The sequence below is a fragment of the Coturnix japonica genome, chromosome 14 (assembly GCF_054131305.1).
Source record: "Coturnix japonica strain WE chromosome 14, WE-NBRP24, whole genome shotgun sequence".
Lineage (NCBI taxonomy): Eukaryota > Metazoa > Chordata > Aves > Galliformes > Phasianidae > Coturnix > Coturnix japonica.
Genome location: NC_140676.1, coordinates 16,327,254 through 16,346,424, shown reverse-complemented (window position 1 = coordinate 16,346,424; position 19,171 = coordinate 16,327,254). Strand labels below are relative to the sequence as shown.

At 45.7% G+C, this 19,171-nt stretch overlaps 1 protein-coding gene across 15 annotated transcripts in view; it reads left to right on the top strand.

Annotated features, from left to right (window-relative positions):
• Window positions 1-19,171, top strand: part of PEAK1 (pseudopodium enriched atypical kinase 1) — an 81,735-nt gene that overhangs the window by 20,182 nt on the left and 42,382 nt on the right. For 11 of the 15 annotated variants that reach the window (XM_085515837.1, XM_015872446.3, XM_015872450.2 and 8 more), the window contains one exon: window positions 6,959-7,081. The exons of 2 other annotated variants lie outside the window; for them this stretch is intronic. The gene's annotated coding sequence lies outside the window, so the exon portion shown is untranslated. Of the gene's footprint in view, window positions 1-6,958; window positions 7,082-12,545; window positions 12,715-16,165; window positions 16,356-19,171 lie in introns of those variants that run through there. 2 more of the 15 variants (XM_085515833.1, XM_085515834.1) reach the window with 2 other exon arrangements.

Sequence of the window (19,171 nt, the reverse complement as noted above, 5' to 3'; positions counted from 1 at the left end):
GTGTTGATTTAGCCCAGGTCAGCTCCTTACTTAGTTAAGTTAAAGCAATAAAGTACTGAGTAAACAAAGCATACCCGTGGCAGGGATGCTGATGAGGTGTAGGCAGCCTTCTTGGTTGCTCAGGCTTCCCGCAATGAAACAAGGTTTTCTGATGCAGTTCCTGGAAGGCAGTAGATGTGCAGGTTACAGCCTTTTTCAGGAGCACTGTGGAAGTCAACACGAAATATGGGTGCATCGTTTGATGCTGGATTTTATGCACGCTGTCATTGAACAGCTGAAGTGTTCCATCAGGTTTTCAGTGCTCATATTTTTGAGCATGCTGCTCCACTGACACAGCCTTGGGCCCACTGGGGCCAAACGTGAGGAAGAAGACGAGGATTGCTTACACTTGAAATATTTGCCATCAGCTTTTCCAGTTCTATTGGATTTTTCTCTAATGCCAGAGACAAACTGCAACCCCACAGCGAGGTAGTGTATGGCTTGCAGATAATAGCGATAGGGTTGAGATTGATGTGACAACTTGAGAATTACTCTCAATGTAAAGTTATCTATGAGGGCATAATCCAACCGAGCAACTTGCTGTTGCTGAGGAACTTCCTGCACGCTCTGCTCTGCTCTGCCTTTCCCCTCCTTCCCCAGCTGGGTTGGTGCTGGCACCTCTGAGCTTTGTCAGCTGGTTTAACTCACTAACTAGGCAGAAAATGAACCTGGCAGAAGTGGAGAGCTGCCTGCTGTGCTGGTGAGATGCTGAGCACAGAGGAGGAAGTAGAACCACAAGGCTGACAGCAAAGGCAGGGAAGTGAGTGAATCTTCTTTGATCCGGCTTTCATCTGTAACTGTGTTGAGCAACTTCACTTTCAATAAAGGCAACATGGGTAAGGAGCATTGCTTATACCATTAACACTGTGTGTGTATGCGTAAGGTATCTAGCTATAGACCTTCTGTTGCAAAGGCTGTCTTCTCATTATGTCACCTGTAATACCCAATCAAAGCTAAGTCTCCATTAATGGCTTTAAAATTATGGCAAATAGGTGATTTTGGGGTTATAACTAGTGGTAAGAATCAGGGAAAATGTATATTATACTGAAGACGAAACTCCATCAGTGTTGTAGTCAGTGAAGCAAGAAGGCAGGCTGAGATATGTACTTCTGTGTCAGAGAACTCCCCAAGCTTCACGTACCCAACAGGCCCAAAAATGAGGATGCTCCATTTGAATTCTTGTTCAATAACAGGATGCAAGGAGCAGGAGTGATTTTTACAGAATATTTCTTTTGCCATCATTCTGTGTGCCAGGTAAATGCAACCTACTGTTCAACAAGCTGCTTTAGATTGAGAGAGGAAGAAATCTTCTCCTGGGAGCCGTCCTGTGCTATGAGAGGATGCTGCAGAGCTGGAGGGGTGCCCCTGGCAGGCAGCAGCTGGATGCTGTGCCCTTTTCTTTGGGTTTTGGGGCTGTTTGGGGCTCAGGGCTATGTTGGCTGTGAGCTTCCAGATGCTGGAACTGCTCTGGGCTTTAAATCCCCATTCAAACAAAGCAAAACACTGAATATTCATGATACATCTTTCTCTATTGTATTTGCATCTTGGACTGTTATGTGCTGCAGTGGTCTCCAGGCATTAGCAGCGTACAAAGCAATAGCTTAGGGACTTTTTGCTGAAAGGGGGAAGGACTAATGCACATCCTTGATGCTTTTGGCAGTTTTGACCATGCGGCAGAAGCCATTGGTTGAGGCTTGCCTTCTCAAAGTCAGGATTTGCAGTGGGAAATGAGGACGAGGAGAATGCATTTGGCAGGAGGATTTGTCACCGCTCCTGGGAGCTGCATTCTTATGGGGGGACTGCTGTGGTAGCATCAACTATCGTGATTCCTGCTCTTCTTGGCCAGAGATCCAAGCCATATTGAACTTCATGACTTGCAAGCCCTATTACAGCCAACAAATTTCCTGTTGGGTTTTGTCTGTTGGTTTGCTACCAGGGAGTTCTCCAGCAGTAATCAGTGAAAATGGCATTAAGCTGCTTTTTTAATGCCAAGTTTGAGTAAGCGAGGCTGCCTGCATCAAACAAAGCGCTCTGTCATCGTTTCCAAAACAAAAAGTTGAGGAAACTCTCCTATTCAGGTCAAGTTCCCCCTCAGCCCTCTGGCACAAGAGAAGATGCTGACAAGTGTGATGCTTTGATTCACAGTGCTATCTGGTACATAGAGAGATAAAAGAGCTTCGGTCTGATCTGCATAGACAGATTTTTAACTGCCTTCCTCAAAGGTGGGTGAATAATCACTTTGCTTCCTTGGCATAAGGGAAATCACATCCAAATTTGTTCAATTACACGGGGAGAGAGGATTTATGGTTACCTTAGTAAACAAGCAAAAACGTTTACAAACCTAAAGTAGTTATTTTCACAATGGTATGCGCTTTCCTGCCTGTATAAATTCTGTGTAATGCTCCAAATTCTATGTGGAAACAAGGCTGAGCATAAAAGAAAATAATGGGCATTATTCTTTCAGCCACACTTCTCAGCACCGAGCAAACTAATGCATTTATCTCAAGGAGAGGGAGCGGAGGAAGTCTGCATGAAACCAATCCGAGCTGTTAAGCTGTAGCAACAAGGAGACATTAGTATTTAAATGAATGGTTCGAGTAAATTCCAGTCAGTTGGTGCTGGGCTGTTTGAATTTCCCCTAGATTTAAAAGGAGAAAAGCAGGAAGGATTTCAAGCAGCTCAGTTCATACAGAAATGACCTGCAAATGGGATTTGAGAGAATAATAGCCATCAGATTACAGGAAAATCGTGCCAGAGCAGCAGCTCTGCTTTGGATGCATTTATGCAGAGTGGGCAGCAGAGAGAGATGAAGAATTCCCCACTGCAAACTTAGCAGAACCCCTGCGTAATGCACTCATTTTATTCCCACTGACTGCTAATGCACTTCAGCTGCTTCTAGCACTGCTACGTTAGGAAGCCTCGCCTTGAAAACTTTTATATCTGCCTATGAGGAGTGTGTAAATATTAGTGTTTTCTCCCACCTGTGCCTGTTCTCAAGTGCAGCCGTATGTGGTACGTGCAGGTATTTCCTCTTGGTCTTGTTCTGTGTTGGAGGTCTGGGGGTTGGACCTAAGGCTGAATAGCTGCATCTGGGCAGCAGCGCAGGCGAGTGAAGGTAAGAGCTTGTAACAGGTGTTGGGCAGGCTACAGGAATCTAAATATTCTAATGAATGGCACTTGCAGTAGTTAATACTAAATAATGCAAGCTATCATTTTTAATTCAACATAGAGAATTTGTGATCACGTTTTTGATCTGAAGAAATATAAGCTACGCTATCACGTAGAATACCTTGTGTGCGTGTGTGTCCCGTGTCTTGTTCCCTCGTTCTCTAATAGATTCTTTGGTGTTTGAGATACTGGAGGCTAAAAAGAAAGTCATTTCTCTAAAAGCTTAACAGGATCCGTTTTGTAGCAGCAAATGAGCATTAGCAGCCTGTAGGAACACTGCCGCTCTTGCACTCAGGCTTGACCTTGCACAGCAGCTTACAAAAGAGGAAGATTCCCAATGTGTGCGTGCAGAGCCCATCGCGGGGCTGTTTTGAAGCATCTTTTGACATCAGATGTTTACTCGAAGGGGGTTGCACTTGTCCTGACCTCCCCTCACCTCCTCTGCAGCTCACAGTCAGTTCTTCTGCTCTTTATCTTTAAGACACCCAGTCGTTCTTTGTCCCCCTGTGCCACCTCCCACTGCCCATTTGTTTGCTATTTGATTTCAGTGACAGATCTGAAGGGAATTTGACATTTTAAATCTTTTTTTGAGAGTCCAGCCATCATGAAGGACTGTTTAATTGAAACTAAAATCAGAATGGCTTAGGGAGCATTGAATGGTGGTGATACATAAGAGTTAGCTCCTCATCTGTTTTCTTTCCTCCTGCACCAGAGCCTGGCAGCTCGCACACACACTGCAAGGTACTTCAGCTACGGAATGTCCTTCCCCAGGATGTTGTGGATACTAAATTTTACATGAGTTCAAAAGGTAACTGGGTAAATGGATGAAGGAAAATTCCATACAAGGCTGTCGAGTACAAAGACGCCGTTGCCTTTTCAGGAAGTCTCCGAGCTGCTCAGTGCTGGGCTTTGAGGGTCTGGAGAAAGTGCTGGATGTGCCCTCGGTGTCTGGGATGCTGCCAGGAGCACGTGAAGGACGTGTGGGATTTCTGGTCCGCTCTGCTGGGCTGCTGTTGTGTTTTACAGCCATGTTTGTCCTCTCTGAGGCTTTCCTTGTATTTATAATCCTCCTTCTGATCTTCTTTGCCCTGTCTTTGATATCTGGCAGTTCTGTTTGATTGGCAGCTGTTGGCTCTGTGCTTTTGAATCTCATCAGCCGAACCACATCATCCCTTCTTAGATATAGTCTGTTATATTTAGTTAATACTTGAAGTTAATACTTTATTCAGCACAGATGAATCACTTTTCCATGGCAGTCACCTACTCTGTCCCTGACTCTGTGGTTTGGAGTTGCATTCTGACCCAGTGTCTCATAAAACCATTTTCTGGAGGAGTATTTAAAAGATGTAAAAAAGCTTTTTCCCCAGAATTACCTGACACTGACCTGCCCTGTCTTTCCATGTCATTGCAATGTAGTGCTGCAATGGCTAAAAGCAACCACTTGGCTACTACCCCCACAGCATGTGAACTGAATGAATGTGAAAGTCTGTAACCTGCCTCACCTCCATCTCTCAAAAATAAAAACACAGGAAGAGAAAATGATCTCTTAAAGCTCTCTCACTAAACGCAGGTTGGGGTTTAAGTGTTCTTGGCAACCACACAACTGGAGCTGTGCAAACCAGATGCAAGCTGGAAACAAAGTGTACTGTGCAGCACAGAAGCAGCCAAGGGCAGCAGACAATGTGCAGCCAGCAGGGCTCTCCTCCAGCTTGCCATTAGCCAGCAGTGATACTGAAGCTCAGCATCACACTTAATTCTAAGAGTTGCACATCTGTGTTCATACAGCAACTTGTGTGCAGGGAGAAGGAGCACAGCCACTCAGTGATGCCTGCAGACCGCTGCTGGGGGGCCACGCTCCCACTCCAGAGCTCTCTTCTCTAAAGGCATCTCTCCATCAATAGCACTTGTGCTGCAGCACTCAGCATGGCTTCCCAATCACAGAGCGCTGCAAGCCCTGACCCATCTTTCTGCCCTGCTGTTAAGGGGACTGAGCCTGGTTAGCTGTGTTCCTGGTGCTGCTTCTGGTCTGGCAGAGCTGCCTGATGCAGTGCTAGCAGCCTTGTGTTGCATTTCTTTGTGCTCTGGCTCATCTGACCACTGTAAGTTGGTTTCTATTGCACTTTTCTTGCTTGAGATGTGCATAGCATTACGTTCTTGCTTTTCTCAGTACAAAGTTGAGTGGTACTACATGGGGATGTCCAAAGGTGAGGGTTGGCCATTGGCAGAGCTGAAGCATCAGTTATTTTCTTGGAAGCAGTCCATTTTTCTATCACTTCCACTCTCTGCTTTTATGTAAAATGATGACATATAACAGCAATATATAGAAGATGCTCTAAGATTTATTTTGGAAATAATTTTTTCTAAAGATCAGCGTGAATTCTGAAACAGACCAGAGTTAAAATAATATCACGAAATGTCAAAGCTGGTAAGGCTGTTTCAAAGAAAGGCAATTTTGACTAATGGCCCACGTATGTGGCTTAGCATTTGAGTGAAGATTGCGTTTCTGGTTATGGTGGGGAGGTGGAACAAAGCTGTTCCCCCGCTGCTTCCTGCTGGGACGTGGTGCCTTTGCAGTAGCTGTGGGCAGAGCGGGGTGCAGAGTTGCCCAGTGTAGTTCCCATTGCCAGCAGAGCTCTCCACCAACCCTGTGCCTGGTATATGCCCTCCATCCTGCTGTAGGATGCTGTACTGGGGCAGTCACTGGGACCATCTATTTGAACACCAAGAATCCCTTCTTCCAGAGCCATCAAGGCCATTCCTTAAAATATATTACTCCTGGGGTTGTTCCTTTTCCTTTTCCACCTTCTACCACCAGTCGCACATTACACGCAATCCAATATTTAAGAGCTTTTTCTTTGCTTCTCTTTGTTGTTGTTTTTTACTACCATACAGATTGTTGCTCGTTCTTGTGTTGCCATCTGCCAGAGTGTTTGTAAGGCAATTATAATTAATAAGTGAATGTTCTGCTTACCCTCGTGCTAAGGGTCAGTCAAAATATATCACAGCTGATGCTCCTGCTTGCCTGTAGTTGAGTATGAGGCCCATTCGGGATCACCAGAGGTGGGATGTCATCCCATTTCTGCATGGGTAATCTGCATGGGATCTCAGCAGTTAGCACAGGCCAGTGTTGCTGGCAATGCTACAGGCTTGGGGCAGAGTGGCTGGAAGCTGTGCAGAGGAAAGGGACTTCAGGCTGTTGGTCAGTGCTTGGCTGAACACGAGCCAGCAGTGTGCCCAGGTGGCCAAGAAGGCCAATGGCATCCTGGCTTGTGTCAGCAAAAGTGCAGCCAGCAGGAGCAGCGAAGGGATCATTGCTCTGTGCTCAGCTCTGGGGAGGCTGCACCTCGAGTGCTGTGTTCAGTGTTGGGTTCCTCACTGCCAGAAAGACACTGGGGCCCTGCAGTGTGTCCAGAGAGGGGAACAGAGCTGTGAGGGGTCTGCAGCACTGCTGTTATGGGGAGCTGCTGAGGGAGCTGGGATGGGTCAGTGTGGAGAAGTGGAGGCTCAGGGCAGACCTTACTGCCCTCTCCAACTCCCACAGCTGCACAAACTGATCAAGTCATCTGGGACTTGTGGCTAGAAAAGGACAGGATATTGTGGTGACAACTTCTTTCAGACATTCTTTAAATAAAAGATGCAGAAAGTCCATCGCTTTTGAGCGCAAATATCTGCAATAATTTTATCTTGTATAATGACAATCACTTGAATTCTGCTACTGGGCTTGATAAACATTGGTGCCTCTTTCCCACAGGACCCCCCTTGCCTTTGCATTGCCAACCAGCGATGCTGTCAGGAAACGCTCCTCTGCATTTCTTTTGCTTCTGCCAACCTGTGATCTTGAAGCTCTCCTGCAGCAGCAACACGCAGCACTTCAGTAAGTCCTATTTATTGTCAGATGCATGGCTCTTGTTTAAAAAAAAAACACACAGAACCTCTTGATCCCTAAAACCTTCAATTATTTTCCCATTAGAAACAAATATCCTCCAACTTCAGGCCTTCCTCTTTAATCTGTAAAGCACAGCACACAGTGTGGTTTCCTTGTTGATTTTAGAGATAACTCTTAGCCTGTAAAAGGCCTTCTGCCTCAAGACCTTTGAAAAGAGGTTTTTAAAGGGATGATGGAGTGCAGCTGCCAGAAGAACAGACATGGGGATGGGGAGGATCCCACAAATGGTTCCAATGCAGCTCGGCGAGGAGTTTGGTGGTGGGTGGGGAGTGGATTGGAACTCAGACCGTAATCCCAGTGCAAGGTCTGGGTTTAGGCTGTGGTACAGTTGCACAAGCCGCCATCTGAAGGTTTGGGGTTGGGTGGGTTTTTGCACTGTTGCTTTTGATTTTCTCTGCTGCTGCAATACTGCTGATTCTCCTTTCCCCCTCTGTCCCCACATCCATATTTATTGCCACCTGGGGCTTCCCTTGCTTTGCCAAGAGGCTTCCTCTATCAGACTATGTACGGATACTCAGGAAACTTTTGTCAGTGTGGGATAGCACCAGAAACATACATTTTCAGCAGGTGTTGACGTAAGAGAGATTGTGTGTTATAGAAAACAACAATAAAAAAGATGTAGTGACTTCTCTGGGTGTGCTGACAGGTGCTGCTCCTTTCTCTGCCCTCCTCCCAGCGCTGCACGCTGCTGTGGGCATGGTAAGCCCTGTGTGGCCAAGTCTGAAGCCAGCAATGTTGTCAGTTCCGCATGCAATTGACAGACCAGTGTTTTGTAACCTTTCAGGGGCACGCTGTGTTGCTGGGGAGGTCAGCACAGCATGCAGGAATGTGTTTGGGGCTTGGTTTGTATGATCTGGCCACACGACCAGCTCACTTCTGCACTGGGCAGACTTATTCTGACCTCGTTATTAGAACCAGAGCAATTAATGCAGAAACATACTGCCCTTGCTGATCTTTCTGTTCTTCAAGTGAAGGAGTAGTGTTCCAAGCATGCCCAGGATTTCAGCCTACGCAGCAGCCCTTGGGATGTCTTCATCTTGTGGTGGCAGAACCTTTTTGAATCAGTGGCTCAGGAGGAGCAAGTCCTTAAATGCACAAATAACAGATACTTGCTTTTTGAGAGCCCTTAAGCGTGAGCCAGCCGCTAACTGCTGGCTTTCTCAGCATGTGTCTGTTCTATTTTAAACAGCGTATTCATTCTGAACTTTGTATTTTTTAAAGCAAACAGAAAAAAAAACGTTTTGACTTATAAACTCTCCTTCTCCAAATCTCTTCTCCAGCACATCTGTGAATGTATATTAACAACATAAATATATCCAGACAAGAAGGCACACTCCCAGCACAGGTTCATTCCTTTCCTTTCAACCAGTGTGTGCTCTGTCTACAGCTCAAGGAGCCCATTCTGAAAGCAAAATAATTACAGCCTTCTGAAAGCAGAGTGCATCTCTTTCCTTTACCACCTATCAGCAGAGGGGTAATGCTGCTTCAAAATGCCTGAGTGTAGGAGGCAGGTAATTTTCAGGAGAGCCTGCGGGTGCCAACCATGTCCGAGCCCTGGGGTCTGCACAGCTCCTGCAGCGCCTTGGTCAGGGCTGGCACAGCCACAAGTCTGGGGCTGTGAAGTGCTGATGGGGGCTCTGAAACACTTGGGCTGGTGGTATTGAGCTGTGCTGCTGTGCTATGCTCCCGTGATGGGCAGTTTGGAAATGATGCTTCCTCTCTTTACACTGTGATGTAGAAATGATAACGTGCGTGCTTAGGGTGATGTGTTTTCACAGGTTTTTGTATCCAAGATACCCACCTGCTGATATGTGGATTAGCATTGATGTTGTTGGATTCTCAGTGTCTGACAGTTTGGTCTGAAAGCAAGGAGCAGCTCTCAGAGCACAAAAGGCAGCGATGTGCACAAGGATATGGACTCAGCAGCCATGCATGGCCCTTGGAGGGTGTACCTATAGCCAGCAGTAGAAGGAAAAACATCCCCTACATCATGGCTTTGGTTTTTGTGTGGGTTGCTTCAGTTTTGCCTCCTTGTCATTGGTGGCATTTAGAAAGATGGCCTCACTGTTACTGTGCCCTTCCACCCCAGGCTGTGGCTTGGGCAGATGGCACAGGTGGCCGTGAGCTGCTTGCACCTTCTGGCCTGTGGTGAGCACCCTGCCCCAGATAAATGGGTTTAAGTAGAGGCATATGTCTGGTTCCTGAGGTCTTTGATGATCCGGACGCTAGGAAACCTATCAACAAATAGATGCAACTTTCGGAACGTGGTGCTGCTCTGACCTGCAGCCATGGAGAGAAGGGCTGAAGCAGCAGGCACTGAGATCTGCAGCAGGCACTGAGATCTGCATTGGGCTCATTGCCTGCAGGAATGCCTTACAACACGGACTGTGGGTACTAGGATGTGTGAAACGCCTCCAACTTGAGTGGTAATAAGATTTCTTATTTCCTTAATACAGCTTTGTAAGATCATTTGTTTGGATTATAGAGGATACTGTTTCTTACTGCTAGACATCAAACTGAGTAACCTTGCAAGTCTAATGTTTGGGTGAGCCCTGAATGTTGTGAGTTTCATTTATCAGTAAGAAATTGGAATATTTTGTGTGATGGATTGCTTGGTAATTTAGAGGAACCTGTTCCCAGGGGTTCATCTCATCTCCATTACTGAAAAGCAACAGCAGCTTTGGCTTTTGCTGCATCCCTTTCCCAGCTCTGGTGAAACTGTGCTTCAGGACCCGTTGTGGAACCATCTCTGTAATGATTACTATTCATCTGGCAGCTGATTCCGAAGTATACACATTGACATAGTGCACTGTGTAGGTTGGTTTCTGCTGCTGCTGAACAATATTTCCATAACACTTTCCCCTTTTTCTTTTCTGCTGTTTTTACTTGATTTTCCTGTTCTCTCCGTCTACTCATAATTGGGTACAAACCACCCAAACTACATTGACTTGTACTGCAGGGCTATATTGTGCCTTCCCCACATCTGTGTCCCAGCCAGGATGTGGAATACAGAAATGGCATCTTTTTTAAAGTGGGAGCAGGAATACTCCATCTTCTCTAATTTACTAGTTAGAATACAAAACACTTAGGACTTTTAATATTCAAAACCTCCTTTTACTGTGATTTAAGGCATGCAGTGTTGGGCTTTTCTTGCTGTTGTATGTCTTAGCTTTTTATGGATGTTTGGCTGTTCATCTCAGTAATATAAGATATAGAAACAGAGCTGGTGTTCCTCTGTTTCAGACAGGATTACTCAACCCTGCAAGGTTATCTGTTCCCCTCTCCCGGCCCACCCATGTACACTGTGCTGAGTGAGCACTCGGGTGGGAGACCTGTTAGTGCCCTGGGATGGCAGAACTTCTCGCAGGGTTAAAGGCGGATCTGAAAGCCACATTCAGGTATCTGAAGTCTGCTGTGCAAGCACAGGCTGGCACTCAGCGGCTTCCCAGCCCTAAGCAGATGGTTTCAGCCCCTCTGTGGGTCAATAGGTTGGCAGTTCTCCCCGACTGGCCTCCAGTCTTGCAGTTCTGTGCCAGCTTGATGTGGAATATAGAAACACCATGCTTGAGTGTTGTATTTATTTCTCCTAGCTAGTCTATGGGAGAAAAGTAGGGCTTGCAGATTCCATCCGTCTGCAGCGGTGACAAATGAAACTCAAGGGAATGGTAAGAGATGTTTTTGTTTTTTCAGGTTTTCAGATTTACTGTTCTCTTCCAGCATTCCTTCTCTATTCCTCTCCCTCGCTCTATGGCCCTCCCTGTGTGTACGTGTGCTCACAGGTCTCTGCTCTGTCTGCATTCCTGATGAGAACAAGAGGAGGGAGGCAGCATCCAAAGCTGTGGATCCGGGGCCCTAAGACCTTGGAGTTCTAGAAGACACTTAAGAGCCCAGCAATATTGATGGGGAAGTGGTGCAAACTCTCATTTGTTCTTTCTAGGCAGGGAGCTTGTTCCACCTTGGTTTGTCTTATTCGGTAGGTAGGAGGTACAGGTGGCTTGCAACCACCTTCTCTTCAGGGGGAAGTTAGAGAACTGGAAGGACATGTTTTGTCTGTTCCTTTATACGCCGCTGCCTTGCAGAGCACCGAAATAGCACCAGCTGTAAATCTGTCAGGCTCAGGGCTCCAGCCCATGGCGTGGTTTCCCATCCTCAGCGCAGAATTCAGCCCTGAGGGTGCCGCACCGATGGATTCCTCTTGTCTCCCAGAGCAGCTGGAGGGCGTTGCATGGGAGGAGCTCTTGGATCAGGGAATTCAGCTGGGAGGGTTCTCTCTCGGCTCCGGGATGCATTTTTTCCACTTGACTCACTGAGTGAAATCTCAATAAGCGATAAAATTTCTAAAAATTATTGTTGAATCGGTTACAATAATAAAAAGCACATTTATCATCAGGAAGGGAAGAGCAAACTGAGGGGGGAAGATGCAGCGCAGAGGAGATCACCACCCTGCCCATGGCAGGGAGAGGCTGCAAGCAGCCGAGTGCACCGCTGTCCCACAGTCACCATGGTGCCTTCTGCCTTCCAAAGGAGTGCCCGGAGAGGCCTGGTATTGCCTCTGTGTCTGCACACAGGTGCCCCTGGGCTGCTCCACATACCTTGTGTGCATGAGAGGGAACGGCCCGCTCCTATGGAACCCACTTCTTCCCAGAAACAACACCAGCTTTTGTTCCTTCTCTTTGATTTGGCACATAGAGCAAGGAAGGAGCATAAGGTACTGGCACTGAGGCAGCCTGGTATGTGCTATAGATACAGCTAAGTACCCACATTAGAGGAGGTGGGGTTGTTGGCTTAAATATGCTTTTAAGATGATAACCATGAAAAGGCTCCCTTAATGCTTTTACATTTGCATAGTGTGTTTCCTTTGTGCATTCCTGATCCATTTGCCTAACTTCACCTGCTGTATCAATTGCCCTTCACTTATGGTTGGAAAACATTCTGGGCAGAGCTGTTCTGGCTGGCTGCCTTCCTGCTGGCATGAGGAGCCATGGGGTTACGCAGCTACACCATAGGCATTAAGCTTTGCCCAGGTGTAAATCATAGAATCACAGAATGGCTTGAGTTGGAAGGGACCTCAGCATTCACCTGTTTCCAGCCCCCCTGCCAAAAAAATCAAGCCAAGGTTCACAGTGAAGACTTGGGGCTCTGTGTGAAAAGCAGGTAGAGACAGGAAACTCAAGATGTGCTTGGCTTGGGGGTTAAGATAAGACTGTCCTTCCCTGAGGCCTGGTGTGCTACTTTTTAGGCCCGACTGTGCTTTTTCAGTTGAAGTTTAAATGACTGAATCCGATGATTCAGGATGGAAACATCAACACAGGAAGCAACAGCAACACAGAAGTATTTGTTTAATGTCCCTGTACGCAATTCTTTCCAAAGGCCAATTGTGATTTTTCACCAGCTTGCTTTGGTCTTCATCTTCACTGACGCTCACCTGTGAGATCGGTCCCAGCGCAGCTCTGTTCCAATGGTCCTCCTTGATGGTTCGTCTGGCCACAGAAGACTGATGAAGGCTGTGTGCTCAGATTGCTGGTGCTGCAGCGGCTGTCCCTGGAAACTTAACCAAGCAGGTCAGGCAAGATGGAAAAATCATCTCATAGGCTTCGTGAAGCTCCAGACTAATGCAGTTTGTCATTTTCAACCAGCTCCTGTGTTTCACATGAATCGGCTTGTAGTGCTTTTGGTGACGGGATCACCGTCCGTGGGAGCTGTGCATTTCCGCAGGCTGGCAGATAAGGAGCCTTTTCTTTACAGTGAGGCCTCCCATCTTCATTTCCTCAGTGTTTGTAACCAATTGAGCCTCCGTTCATTTCCATCATGTGAAACTAGTGTTCTCTGTTTCGTGATTTTGATTCATGAGCTGCTGAGTTGGTGATTATTAGATTGTGCTTTTCATACTGGGTTCTTTTTATTATCTAGTTTCATATTGTATGACACGGCATTGGCAAGAAATGCATTGCCATTCTTCTTACAGGACTCTGAACACATTTCAGATTCTGCTAATTAACAGAACAATCAGCTTCAGATAATCTCTGCACATAAATCTCCTCCTGTGAACAATCATGTCGTGTCATTAATAGATTTCTTAGGTAGTTGCCGATAGAAAAATCTTCTTTTAGTTGTGCTGTTCAGATGTTGAAGAGTTGCAGCCTACAGTATTGGTGCTATTTTTCGCCACTGTAAATCAAAGCAGTTCCATTAGCTCCATATTCTCCCAATTAGGAAATGGCATATAGGCAGTTATGTAAATACTTCTGATCTGCCCACTAATACTGAGAGCGGGGTGAGGGGATGAGAACAGAAAGCAGCATGGCTGAAATGCACCTGAGAGGCAGCAAGAGGCGCCTGGTGACACACAACCCTTCCTCCTTTCTTCTTCTGCAGTTGCTTCTTTTCAGCCTGATTGCTGTCTTAAACAGGGACACAGGCACACCTATAGTTTAAGCAGAAACGCTCTTTTTAGTAGTGCCTCTTGAGTCATTCTTTATATGACAGTTAACCATAGTTTGCAAAGCCTTTATTTTTATTCCATTAACTGCCATCCCTGGTTATGAAATGTGTGTTTTCTTCAGGGGAAAATAGCACATAACACCTTAACCTGAAGCTGCGTGCTACCACTCTGGTTTGTGTTGCTGTGCCATTCTGAAGGCATCAGCAGAACTCACTGTCCTACAGAGGGGCTGTGCTGGCCATGCTCACACACAGCTGGAGTGGTGTTCTTGTTCAGGACTTGATAAGAAGATGTGGGGGAAAAACAAGACACAGAATGAATGAGTCCCTCTCTGGAATTCTTCACATTCTTACCTCCCCACCCGGATTTTGTAAAACACTCCAAATATGCTACTGGGATGCGCAAGGTTGTTCTTCTTTGTAAACCCACATGGGATCTAACGATGGCTGGCTGCTTGTGTTTCTCATTGCACTGTGTCTTTATGAATGGTTTCTGTGGTGTCTTTCTGGTTTGGGTCTTGCATCATTCTTGTTTCATTGAGTTAAACTATTGCAGATTTTTTTCTTTCTCGCATTAGTGACTAGAAATCAAAGCTTTGGCAGGTACTGCTCCGTAACAAAAAGCAACAGGAGTGTTTTCTCCTGCTCACTGTAAGACTAATTGGCTGTAGAACAAAAACTTGAAGCCAGAGGGACTGAACTTGTCTAAAAATTGGTGTTACTAGGGAGACGTTAAATTAATCAACATGTATGAATTTGTCTTTTGAGTGGAAAAGGCATTTTTTCTGCATCTGAAGAAAGAGAGCACCTAACCAAGAAGATGCACTCAACTGTGTGTCCCTGAGTGATTCTGAAGACTTTGGTACCCAGTAGGTTGGTTTCAGTGATGGATACCAGCGCTCACCTTGGCAGTAGCGTCCTCAAGTCTGGCATCAGTCAGTGCTGGGTTAATTACCTTAGTATTGCTGCACAGAGATCAGTCTCCAGCTGGCTGTAATTAGGGCTGGATTGTTCCAAGACTTGAAGATGATTTTTATATTCACAGGATCCACAGTTTTCTGCTGCCCTTGTTTCCTGCAATGTAGGAGTACTTGTATCTCAAAGAACTGGAGTTGGGCACGGAGTTGGTGACACTGTACACACCTAATTCTTACCAGCATCCTTAGATCTATCCGCCTGGGCAATAAGCAATTCAAGTCTTGGGAAAAAAGGAGGACTTGTAGCCAAAAAACATTATTTCAGCTGATTGGAAGACATTGTGCATCTTTAGAAAGCATGGTGGGTTCTCTGATATCTGAGGTCAGTGCTCTGTAAAGCTTGGTGTTAGGGAGTACCTGTGTATGACCAAACTTGGATAGCAAGCCAGGAATGCATGTCAGCTGGAGCAGTCAGTGGAAGCAAGTAACTTAGTTACAGTGGGCCAGGCATGATCTGTTACACCTGCTTTGGTGAAATAAATCTCCCCGTGTTTTTGCTGTATAGGCACTTGCTTTTATAGATGCCCTGCTTTCAGGAGGCACTGTTTAATTTGCTTTCTCTTCAGGGCTCAGGTCATCATGATCTGTGCTCTGTGCAGCCCCTGGTGTCTTCAGCCCTTATTGCAACTCATGATCAGAAATAGAAGGTCTGAGAATTACTACTCTCTTTGGGGAATAAATAGTCTTCTGTTTAGTTTTGTTTTTTTTTTAAATAGTGCATTGATAATTCCGTGGTATCCAATGTACAAGATATATGCTAGTAACCGGGAAAAAAAAAAAAAAGCTAATTAATATGATAAAGGTAATTACCACCTGTAAATGGGTAATGCCAGCCCATAGCCACACTAGCCTGTTCCTTGAGAATAGGTAGCACAGGGCTGTGTTATTGGAGATGTAGCTGAGCCACTCATGGTGTGAGCAGTGTTTGGTCCTGGGGAGTCTGGTCCCTGGCTGCAGAGCTTGGGACAGTCTGTCCCAGTCACTGTGAATGACTGAGGGATTCTCTATAAGAGATGCTTGAGCAGGACTGAAAGTATTTAAGCAACTTGAGTAAGTCCCTGTGAGGCCTAGAGCTTCAGAATGCTCTCTCCTGCCACAATGCCTGCATAAAACTTGCTGCTGGGAGTTCTCTCCTGGCCACTACCTCTCAGGTGCAGAGAACAGCAGAGCTGTGCCAGCCTCTGTGATGTGCTGAGCCATGCAGCGTCATCTCTGTGGTTCTGAATGGTTATTTCTTGTCTTCACGAGCCAGTTCAACTTGATGGTCCAGGAGAAAACTGCTGTTCCTCCCCATCCACAGGCTACTGTGCTGCTGTTCCAAAGATGAGTTGGTTTGGAGATGTCAGGAGAAGAGCAGAGCCAATATGAGTGGTGAGGGTAGAAGGAGGTGAGCATCTCCATCTAATTGTAGCTCACCAATATCTGATAAGCATAAGGGCCTCAAGGAACTTACTACCAAACTCAAGAGTTGATACAGGGGCATGAGTTAGATTCCTCCTTTGCTTACTACGTGCAAAACTATTTCACAGTTGCACATCTTGTGATTACCTTCATGCATTTTCTTTTCAGATTCAATTCAGCTCCAGCAGTGGCTGTGCAGATACCTCTGAGCTCCATTTAGAAAATGTTCTTGCAGTGCGGTCTCTTAACTGTTATTGCTCAACGTTCTGCACGGAGCCATTCCTTGGTGCTGTGGCACTATTCACCGGGCAAACAGAGCTAATTAGTGCATAAGTGCACTTGCAGTGTTGCAAGTCAGAGGTGCAGAATGTACACACGAGAAGGTAAATTTTATTCTGTGCTTGGCAATTAACTTTTTCAATTTCCTTTTGTGTACTTGATTACCTTTCTAATAGAGCGTCAATGTATGTTTTGCTATTTAGACAAGAGCGTTTTATTTACTGAACTGCTGTGAAAGTTTATATTCTCTAAGCGCAGAATTTATAATCACAGATTCTGTTTATTGACTGAAAATAAGTCTGTTAGTCCTCGGGGTATCTAAATAGTTTCCTTGAAATTGCACTGTTATGCCTTTGGAAAAACAGCTGACAGGTTTCTGTAGCTGATATGCAGCTCTGTACATGCAAAGCTGGTTCAGCTCCAGCCATACACTGATAAATCACACTGTAGAATCTCCTGCCTGTGGTTTGGTGCTGGTTGAGTCAGCCTGGTAACCGGCTGTAATCAAAGGGAGGTGATAACTGCCCTCCTCCCCTCTTTCCATGGGCCAGCCCTTCTGCTTCCCTGCAGCTGTGCCTCTGCCCAGCCCAGGGAAAAGGTGGGGTGCAGGGAGGTGATGCAGTTCCTTCCCTCCCTCAGCAATCTCCTTTCCTCCCTTTTGGTTCCCTGCAGGGGAGGTGGTGGGTGTGGGCTCCCATTTGCACCAGCTGTGCTGGAGGTGCAGCTGGGCAGTGGTTTGTAACATCAAACACAAAAGCTGTGGACTTTCAACAGCTTTTACTGTGTTTATAGACCACGTGTTTGCAGGCTCCGTTCTGCACATTCATATCGGTGCTCTCAGCAGTACCTGCTGCCCTTCCTGCTGTGCCATCCCAAAGGAGGAATGTTTCTCCTGCTGGAATGTGATGGGAGCACGCTAATCTGTACTATATCGTTCTGTACTATCTCGGTGTGCTGTTATCTCAGGCTCTGCTGCAGTTGTTGTTTCTTATTTAAATGTCCTATCTCACTTGAGATTTAATGCAATTAGAACCAGCCTGTGGAAAAGGCTTTGCTTTCATGTCTGAGCTCTTGTTCCAGTCAAGTTGGTAAAACAAATCAAGCACAATACGATGTAAATGACAAAAACCATTCACAAGAGGCAGTTTTCCTGAGGAATGTAGAAGACATCAATGTACTTTCTTTATTTTGTTTTCTGTTTCTAAACTGGTGTAGGTCCAGAACATCTCCGCTGAGGTTTGCTGAGTACATCTGAGAGCAAGAACTGACTCACGAGGGAACCCAGATTTCACAGCAATAGACCTCACTCTCTACTCATGCAGCATTATTGCTTACATTCAGTTCAGCCAGCACTAGGCATACTCACCCTGTGTGCAAGGGAGTTTGCTATATGGCATCTTTTCCTGCAGTTATCTTGAATGGGGAGCTATGTGTAGAGTGCATTGTCTGAAAGGATGCATGCCCAAAACTACAGTGTAACTATATATGTTTCTGGTACACAGCAGTGGATAAAAGAATGCAAAAGGCAGAGTTATCTTGGTGTGGCTTAATGGCAAAATGACAGCAAGGCTGGTAGCCCAAGCTCTTCTCTAGCTGCTGTCTCCATTGCTTATGTGATTTCTGACAAATTCACATTGCTTCTTTAAACCTTCAACCTTTATTCTAGGTGTATAATCTTATTTTTAAGCTCCTCCTCATGCCTTTATTGTCCCTATTCTGTAAGTTTCTGCTTTGGGTACTGTTTAATTTCCAGAACATTTGTGCACAAATCCATATATTTTGTTGCCTGGGACTCTTTGGGTCGGAACAGAGGGAAGCAGTAATTTCTCCCTCTCTCCTTCCCCCATGCCTTTCTTTTTTAAAGCGGTGATTAAATGCTTAGAGTACAAATGCTGCACATGAATATTTATGAGAACTTTTATAACATTCAGCGGGGCAATGCTTCGTGGCAGGTTCTTTCTGAATGCACATAATGAAGTACCCATCATTTCTCCCAAGCTATGCCTGTTCCTTTCACATCTGAAGGCGGATTGATAGGAACTACAGGCGCTTCGGGGCGGATGGGCCACAGTAGTTGGTGATGACAAAATGCAAAGATCATTCATTGCCACATTGCCTACTTCTCTGTTAAGGTTCATGCTCAACATTTAGTAGGAATAAGTTTTTCCTGTGACATTTACGTTTAAGAAGTAGAAAATTACTAGGTGGGGATCTATTATCTGCGCTGGATAAATAGTTGATCTGTTCTGTGTTTATTAAGAAACAGGTAAATGTCTTCTGCCTGAAACATTAAGGCTGTAGGACACTGCCAAGCAGCTGGGGTATCTTCCTGTTAATACAAAGGAAGTTTTAGCCTCAATTATTTCCCTGCATCCTGAGAATACCTTATAGTGCCTACAGGGCCTCAAAATGCAATGGGCCCCACGGACTGGTAACTGTTTGCAATGTTTATGATTCATGGGGACTGGAGGCAGAATCAATCCTAATACTTAGATTTGATGCAGTTCTTCCATCAGACTCTTCACTCCAGCTGTCTTGTTGCTAGGGCTTCAGGTATTAAAACAAGTTACAGAACTCCATTTCTCTAAGGTAATGCATTGGGCAGGACAAGTAGTCTGCTTTCTTCCTCCTTTAGCTCAGCATTGCAGACCTTACCAGCCATGTTCCCTGATTTCAGCAAGCAGCCCTCTCATTATCTTGGTGAAGTCTCTCTCCTGCTCTTTTCCTTTCCAATTCTTAGGTCTTCCAAGTTTTAGCATGCAATTAGAACCGCGCATCAGCCAAAACTGGATTTCCAACTGCTGTTGCTTGTAAAGTGTAATACATTGCCATCTCTTCCCAAGGCAGTGAGTGAAGATCTCGTTTAATTTGTCGCACTTGAGATTCAAGCAAAATTCATCTGCTGAGCATTTCAGTCTAT